At 37.5% G+C, this 9006-nt stretch overlaps 1 protein-coding gene across 4 annotated transcripts in view; it reads right to left on the minus strand.

The window, feature by feature from the left end:
• Yaf2 (YY1 associated factor 2) overlaps positions 1–9006 on the minus strand; it is a 94452-nt gene that overhangs the window by 60852 nt on the left and 24594 nt on the right. For 2 of the 4 annotated variants that reach the window (XR_001231511.1, XR_001231510.1), the window contains exons 2-3: positions 6024–6095; positions 5835–5932 (exon numbers count right to left, since the gene is read on the minus strand). The gene's annotated coding sequence lies outside the window, so the exon portion shown is untranslated. Of the gene's footprint in view, positions 1–5834; positions 5933–6023; positions 6540–9006 lie in introns of those variants that run through there. The other 2 variants (XR_001231508.1, XR_001231509.1) reach the window with 2 other exon arrangements.

Genomic DNA, 9006 nt, shown 5'->3' on the forward strand with positions numbered 1-9006 from the left:
AAAAAAAAAAGCGGTATTTATGTACAGTGGAGCACTACTCAACTATAAAAAATAAACCTCACTCATTAGTAGGAAAATAAATACACCTTGAGACCATAAAATGAAGTAAAATAAATCAGACACACAAACTAGATCTTTTATAAAAGGGAAGAGGACCAAGAGATGGGGGTCGGGTACGAAGAAAGGATTAAGATGCATCTTGTACATGTACCAACCCCCACAAGAAATGCAATCATTATATACTGTATGACAGAAAAAATTTTTCAAAATATTTTTAAAACCTTTCAGAATAATTGTCTTACAATAATGCACAATAAAACAGAAATGGGAAATAAGGTCTAATTCTATTATGTACATGTCAGCTCAAGAAATTATCTGCAAAATAAGAGAGCTTAGCTGAATCAATTCTACCATACTTCATATCAATAAAACCTTCCCTTATGAACAAGGAAGTGGTAAACGTTATTTCCACACACCCACAATTAGTTTTCAAATTGACCTTCAATGTACTCAAAAGGCACACTGAAAACTGTCATTAAGAAGTGCTGATCAGTACAGAATGAAGCAAAGAAGAACATAAGATTGACTGGAATCAGTGAGAAAGCTGGAGACAGCAAAAGCCACTGAAAATCTCTTCACAGAAATAACGGCAGATAACTTCACAAACATGGATAAATAATTTGAAATACAAATAAATGAAGCATATAGAACTCCAAATAACATGACCAAAATAAATCTATACCCAGGCGTATAGTAATCAAGATTCCAGAAATTCAGCACAAGAACAAAATATTAAAAGCGGCTAGAGAAAAGAAACATATTCCCTATAAAGGAAAGACCATCAGGAAAACAATCTTCAACCCAGATTTATGTACCCCACAAAACTATCTTTCAAAATTGACAGAGAAATAAGATACTTCCATGACAAAGAACTGAAGAGATTTATGACCACCAAACCAGCTCTACAGAATGATCTGAGGAACATATTAGAAAGAGATGACAAAGACCACAAACACATGAGCACCAAAAGACAGAAGCCACTAGGCAGGGCAAGCAATTAAACAGAGGAAAAAGACAGGGAACAAATAATAGGAAAACAACATAAAAAAGAAAATCCAATACATACCAGTTGTAACTATCAATGCAAAGTCTTAACTCACCAATCAAAAGAAACAGACTGGCTGAATGGATGAAGAGGAAAGATGCAACGTTATGCTGCATTGAAGAAACACATTTAACTGAAAAAGAAATTCACAGAGTAAACGTCAAGGATGCAAAACAATTCTCCATGCCACAGGAACCAAGTAAAAAGCAGGGGTAGCCATTCTATTTGCAGACAATGCAAACTTTACCCCAAACCTGATCGAAAGAGACAAAGAAAGTCCCTACATACTTGTTAAGGGAAAATTCCAAGAAGAAGAGCTAACAATCATAAATATTTATGCACCAAACACAGGTTCACCCAACTACATAAAACAAGTATTAACAGACATGAAAAACCAAATAAACACTAACATAATTGTAGCGGGGGACCTTAATATCCCACTTTCACAAATAGATAGATCAACTAGACAAAAAAATTAATAAAGAAATACTAGAATTAAACCAAACCTGTGAACAAAGGGACATGGTGGATGTCTACAGAGTGTTGCACCCCCCAAAACATCAGCGTACACATTCTTCTCAGCTGCACACAGGACATTCTCCAAAACAGACCATATATTAGCTGACAAAACATGGTTAAATGAAAGTAGAGGATGTGAAATCTTCCCATGCATACTATCTGACCATAGCACAATAAAACTGGAAATCAACGACAAAGGAAGTCACAAAAACTACATTAACACATGGAAATTAAACAACACCATTGTGAACAAATGATGGATCACAGAGGAAATTAAAGAAAAAATTCAGCAGTAGATACAATTAAATGGGAATGCCAATACAATGGACCAAAACTTATGGGACGCAGTGAAAGTAGTCCTACAAGGGAAATTTACAGCAGTGAACTCTCATCAGGAAAACAGAATGAGTTCAAATAAACAACCTAGTGCTGAACCTCAAACTTCTAGAAAAAGAACAAAATGAACCCAAAGCTCATATGAGGAAGGAAATTATAAAGGTAAGAGGACAAATTAATACAATAGAGACTAAGAAACAATACAAAGAATCAGTAAACCAAAAAGTTAGTTCTTTGAAAGAATAAATAAAATTCATAAATCATTAGCCAACCTCATCAAAAAGAGGAAAGAAAAAACAAATTCAAGCAATTAGGAATGAAAAGGGGGAAATCACAGCAGATCACACAGGATCTAGGAGATCACCAACACCTACGATAAGAACCTATATTCTAATAAGATGAAAAACACAGAAGAAATGGACAGAATCCTAGGCACAAATTGACAAAACAAAAATCAAGAAAATATACAAATTCTAAATAACCCAATATCAGGCCATGAAATTGAAAGTGTAATTAAAAACTTACCAACAAAGGAAAGCCCAGGCCCTGATGGATTCACAGTTGGACTCCATAAGAACTACAGAGAGGAACTAAAGCCATTAATGCTGAAATTCTTTAAAGAAATTAAAAGGTAAGCATACTTCCACAATCATTCCTGGAAGCAAGTATTACCTTAATTCCAAAACCAGAGAAGAATCCAACAACAACAAAAAAACTACAAGCCAATCTCCTTAATGAACATACATGCAAAAATCTTTAATAAGATACTGGCAAACAAAATGCAGCAAATCACCAAGAATATTATACATCATGACCACTTAGGATTCATCTCAAGCATGCAGGGATGGTTCAACATACAGAAATCAATAAATGTAATACACCGTATTAACAGAGCTAAAGACAAAAATCACATGATCATCTCAATAGATGCAGAAAAAGCATTTAACAAAGTCCAACACCCACTCATGATAAAAACCCTACAGAAAACTGGAATAGATGGTCTTTACCTCAATCTTATAAAAGCCATCTATGACAAATCAACAGCAAACATCACATTAAATGGTCAAAAACTGAAAGCTTTCAATCTAAAATCAGGAACAAGACAAGGATGTCCTTTACCACCATTCCTATTCAATATAGTTCTGGAAACATTAACCAAAGTAACTAGAAAGAAAAAAAAAATAAAAGGAATAAAGATAGGAAAAGAAAATTTTAAATTACTATTATTTGCAGATGACACAATACTCTACATAGAAGACTCCAAAAACTCCACCAAAGTACTTGTAGATTTAATATCCAAATTCAGTAGTGTAGTGGGATACAAAGTCAACACAGAGAGAGAAATTAGGGAAATCACACCCTTCACAATAGCACCTAAAAAAATGAAACACTTAGGAATCAATCTAACAAGAGATGTAAAAGATCTGTACAGTGAAAACTGCAGTACCTTTAAAAAGGAGACTGAAGAGGATATCAGAAAATGGAAAGATATCCCTTGCTCTTGGATAGGAAGAAGCAACATAGTGAAAATGGCCATACTCCCAAAACTGCTATACAGGTTTAATGCAACCCCAATCAAAAGACCATTAGCATACCTCACAGATCTAGAGAAAACATTCCTAAAATTCATTTGAAACCAGAAGAGACCTAGAATAGCAAATGCAATTCTGGGCAACAAAGACAAATCAGGGGCACCACAATCCCAGACCTGTAATTACACTGCAAAGCTACCATGATAAAACCAGTATGGTATTGGCAAAAAAAAAACAGGCCTGAGGATCAGTGGAACAGACCAGAAGATACAGACGCAACCCTAAACACACTCAGCCACCTTATCTTTCACAAAGGAGCCAAACATGTTCACTGGAATGAAGACAGTCTCTTTAATAAATGGTGCTGGAAAAACTGGCTTTTCACATGCCAAAGCCTAAAACTAGACTGATATCTATCACCATGCACTAAAGTAAAGTCAAAATAGATCAAAGATCTAAATATTAAATAAAAACACTAAATTTACTGGAAGAGAAAATAGGTAGAAATCTCAAAGACACAGTTGTAGGTAAATTTCATAAACAAAACTCAGACTACAAGGGAAATATTACAAAGAATCAACAAATGGAAGCTCAACTTACTAAAAAGCTTTTGCACAACAAAAGAAATCACCAACAGAGTGAAAAGACAACCCACAGAGTGGGAAAAAATTCTAGCCTGCTGCCCCTCAGACAAAGGAATTCTATCAAGAACATATAAAGCATTGGAAAAAAATCAGACCCCCTCAAATTAAAAGACCCCATCCAAAAATGGGCATGTGAGATGAATACATACTTTTCAGATGAAGAAATACAAATGGCAAGTAACTACATGAAAAAATGTTCAACATCATTCATCATTCGAGAGATACAAATGAAAGCAACACTGAGATTCCACCTCATCCCAGAAAGAATGCCTATCATCAAAAAAATCAGCCAATAACAAATGCTGGAGAGGCTTTGGGGGAAAAGAAACCCTTCTCCACTGTTGGTGGGAGTGCAGACCGGTACAACCACCGTGGAAATCAGTGTGGACATTCCCTAAAAAACTAGGATTAGAGGTCCCATTTGACCCAGCTATTCCCTTCTGGGTATCTTCCCAGAAGAATGAAAAACATCATATTATAGCAATATATGTGCAGCCGTGTTTATAGCAGCACAATTTGTAACAGCTAAATCTTGGAAACAACCCAAATGCCCATCAGTCAAGGAATGTGTAAAAAAGATGTGGTTTTTTTTTTAATATAAGGGAGTACTACTCAGCCATAAAGGATAAACTGGAGGCTTTTATAGGAAAATGGATGAAACCTTCGGTTCCCGGTACCGCAGAAAAACCAAAAAAAAAAAAAAAAGAAACTTATGACCATACTCATAAGTGAAGAAAATCAGACCTGTATTGTAAACATCATATTATCTTACAGGTATGAGAAACTAAATGAGTGATTAAGATCCAAAATGTACAAGAGATGTTGTGAACTGGGAAAAAATTGTTCAAAAGGAAGACAAACTGTGATGGGGGAAAGGAGAAAGAAAGGAAGGAAGGAAGGGAAAAGGAACAAATATATTTATACACAAGATAGTTAAGACAGTTACACAGCTAGTTTCTCTTAGTTCATTGAAAAGAAATGTTTGTGTTAATATTGCTTGGACAAGATTTCATGCCTATATCTTCTACCCTGAATGACTACCAAGAGGACAACAATGCACAATGTATTAATTATTGTAACTCTCCTACTAACCTGTTTTGAAACTCTTATTTTGTTATTTTTCTTTGTCTTTAAAAACAAAAAAAGAAGTGCTAATTGGATGCTGGATGCAGCTCAGTCAATGGCAGAGCTCACACGCAGTATGCACAAGGCACTGGGTTCCATCCCCAGCACCACACACACACACACAGACACACAAAGGAGTGCAAGTCAATTAACATAAAACTATTTTTACTACTGGGTGTTACTGTGCCAGTATAACTTAATCAAGTTTGGTCTGTGTATAAATTTTACAGTACATTTACTTACTTTAATAAGGGCAACACCACGGGTAACTTTACAAAAGAATTCAGCACGCAGCTTCTCTACATTGCTTTAGTACTATCACACTATTTGCCAAAAGCTAACAAACATGATATTTTAGAAAGTTAGGTAAACCAAACACTTTAAAATTGGTCATACTTTTACTTGTACAGATATTAATAGTTTGGTTTATCATCCACATACAATAATTTTTTAATCCGCATCAAACACAAAAAGCTATTCCAGACAGCTTCCTTTCTTTCTAGTAAACAAAGTCCTCCTGAGAGAAGACATCTGAGAAAATACTCTCAAGTTTGTGAAAACCAGATTACTTACCAGTGACTTGAGTTCTCCTATTGGGTCTTTTCCCTCACAGATCCACCTCTCTTGCCCTTCTGTCCAGCAGGAGAATCTTCCTATGGCCTCCACAGGAACTGAGGGGCATGCAGCACAGACGCACAGGTGAGAACGTGGTGGGGAGGGGTTTGGAAGAAGCTAGAGACATGCTTCAGTGCACTTGCTTACCTTCCTGACATTGGAAATTTCAACGGTTCCTTGGTCCTCAAGGCATTCACAAAAACTTCAAAGAATGTGGATCTGTGGAGATTACCCAATAGGAGAACTCCAGTTACTGGTAAGTGATCCAGTCTTTTCTTCTCTATCAGAATAAGAAGGTTATTTAATTTTCTTGGAGATTATCAGTACATGTAGAACTACAGGAAAAGGCTGCAAATTTACCAGATACATGCATACACAAAAGTAAATACAGAAACAATTTCCTCACTGTAATGTTAACGGAAACTCTTCTCAGTAAGAAGCACAAGGAAAAGAAAAAGGGTTGAATAGTTTCATCTTTCAATGTCCATCGTAATAGCAGTTCTATGTTAGAATCTCAGAAAAATACCAACTATCAAACTATTACATTCCACTGAGATATCACCGTTACATTTTCATATTAGTACAATAATAATTGAAATCTCCCATTTCTTAACTGCTATTGTTCACTGAATTTTAGCATTCATCTTGGTGAGCTATTAGATCTCAGATTAAAAGAATACAGTTCCCACTTATCATCACAGGTCTTTTAAACAACTATTTTTACCTATTAACAAAACGACCACGCATACACATAAAAGTATGCCAGCCACTGATAAATAATGCTGATTATAACTTAAATATTTGTACAAAGGAAAGAAATACATTTTAAAATAAATTTTTAAGGTGATCATCTAAAAATGGACCTGCCATTTAAGAAAAATTTCTAATCAAAACAAAACAAATTTCAACAGTTTAATCTTCAAATTTATGTGAAGATATATCTTTAACTTAATATATATTAATAATGTTTATTTTAACGTGCCACAGCAATGAGGACTTCAAACATTAATGCCCACATTACTAGGGAGGAGATAGCTCTGAGCTCCTTCACCATATGGTATTAAATATATATTATCGTCAAGAAGTGTGCAGTTTCACGATTCTTCACCCTGTGGAAACAAAGCGAATGTGCACAACGTTTCCTTTCGGAGTAAACAGGAACAGCTGCGCACGGCAGCACCCAGCAGGAAGCCAGCACTCAGGAGGCTGAGGGAGGAAGGCTGCTGCAAGCCCGCGGCCACCCTGTGCTACACGGTGAGTTCAAGGCCAGCCCGAACTGCCTCGGGAAAAAGAGAGGACAACGTGCCTTATAAAATCATTATTCCACAAAAAAATTCAACATGTAATTTTAATAAAAATCTTACATTTCAATCGTGATGATGAGGTACTATTTGTATTTAGTAAAGGCTGACACCCCACTTGTTATGACTTCTGCTACATTCCTGCTTAAGATATAAATTTCATTACGTAAATTAACATCCATTTTCCCATAAATCTGAGCCTCAGAGTGTAACAATAAATGTAGCCGTTGTCAAGTGACTCAAGCAAGGGTAGTTCGCCGCTGTGGTCTGAGCGTCCCACCCCGCAAGGGTGGCCGGAAACAGTGCTCGGTGTGGCAGCGTGGACGGCGGCAGAGCCTCCAGCGGACGGTCATCAGGTCACTGCCCGCAGAAGCGATGCATGGCAAGAGGAAGCTGCTATAAAAGGATGAAGCCTGGGTTCCCTCCCACGCCGGCTGTGTGTGCCCCTCTTCGGCCCCAGGTCAGGCCCACTTTCGGCAGGCCTCCGGCCCCGCTCCAGGGCCAGGCTGACCGACTCACGGGCACTTCAGTGGTGAACGGGCAAAGGGTGGACCCACCATAGAGGGCACTATGGAGTTAGGTATAAAGAGAAAAACAAGTTGACAGGGGGAGTGGTGGCACTTGAGAGAAAGAAACCCTGGACACATGAGTGGCCTCTGTGACAGGGAGCTCCCAGATTGTCCCCCCACCCCAACAGAGGCGTAACCACCCAGGGACCAGAAGGTGGAAGTGGGCGGGGGGAGGACTACGGAGGGCTTCCCTGGAGCGAGTGTAGGGCACTGCAGAACCCACGGAAACCCTCCTTTCCACACTGACCCATGTGAGGTCCCCAAATGTGCAGCCAGAGACTCAGTAAGAGCAGAGTCCTCTGGGATGGGGTCCAGCACGCTCAGCGTATGTGGGAATCACATGAGGGAACCAGGCAGGGAGGGGAGGGGGAAGAGAGGGCGGACAAGGAGGAGGAGCTCTGGCCCTTCTCACTCTCTGGTTTCTGGTTTGCTATCTCACCACATGATCTCCTGAGCTTCACCAGAGCCCTCCAATCATGGACTTCAACCTACAAATCTGTAAACTAAATACTCTTTTCCTTTATAAAACACCCAGCTTCAGTTATCTTGTTATAGCAACAGATAACCATCCCTGCCTGCACTATAAAGCTAAATATTTTTAAACGGTCATCTAGTTAACTGAATTCCTCTTTAACTTCTAGTCACTGAGGAGTAAACATAGCAAAAAGAACTTACAAATTTATACTGATAGAAACAGGAACAGTAGTAATTCCTGCATTTTTTCCCTAATGGTATCAGCTAGTATAAAAGAAAGCAATGACAGAAATTAAATAATAATTTCCCATTTTTATTTATAGCAAATGCAGTCACTGTTTAGATTTGAGTGTTATGAACTTAAAAACAGAATCAAATGCATCTAAAAAACAATTTAAGATAATTAAAACATCTCAGAAATACTTCAAGGTGACCAAAGGGCCACTTAGAGACTGACTCTGAAAGCCACATTTTGTTATCATTCCATTCCAACTAAGATGAATTTTATCAGAATAGCTTGGAAAAAAATTCCAGAGAATGAGAATGCTCTACTCCAAAATACCCTGAATGAACACTAATAATTATCAAGTTCATCAATATAAGGCACTCCTTAGAAACCAAAACCTGAATCAAGCATTTTACTAGTGAAAAGCTAATGCATAAAATCAACCTGAACTTAGTTTTTTAAAAAATGCTTAGGTTAAAATGTGGCATGCAACTTCCCTGCCCTGGACATTGCAATTGGTTTTGATGATTTCAGGTACATTATTTCTTTTTTTTTTTTTT

This window comes from Chinchilla lanigera, unplaced genomic scaffold, assembly GCF_000276665.1.
Source record: "Chinchilla lanigera isolate Chin_1 unplaced genomic scaffold, ChiLan1.0 scaffold00099, whole genome shotgun sequence".
Lineage (NCBI taxonomy): Eukaryota > Metazoa > Chordata > Mammalia > Rodentia > Chinchillidae > Chinchilla > Chinchilla lanigera.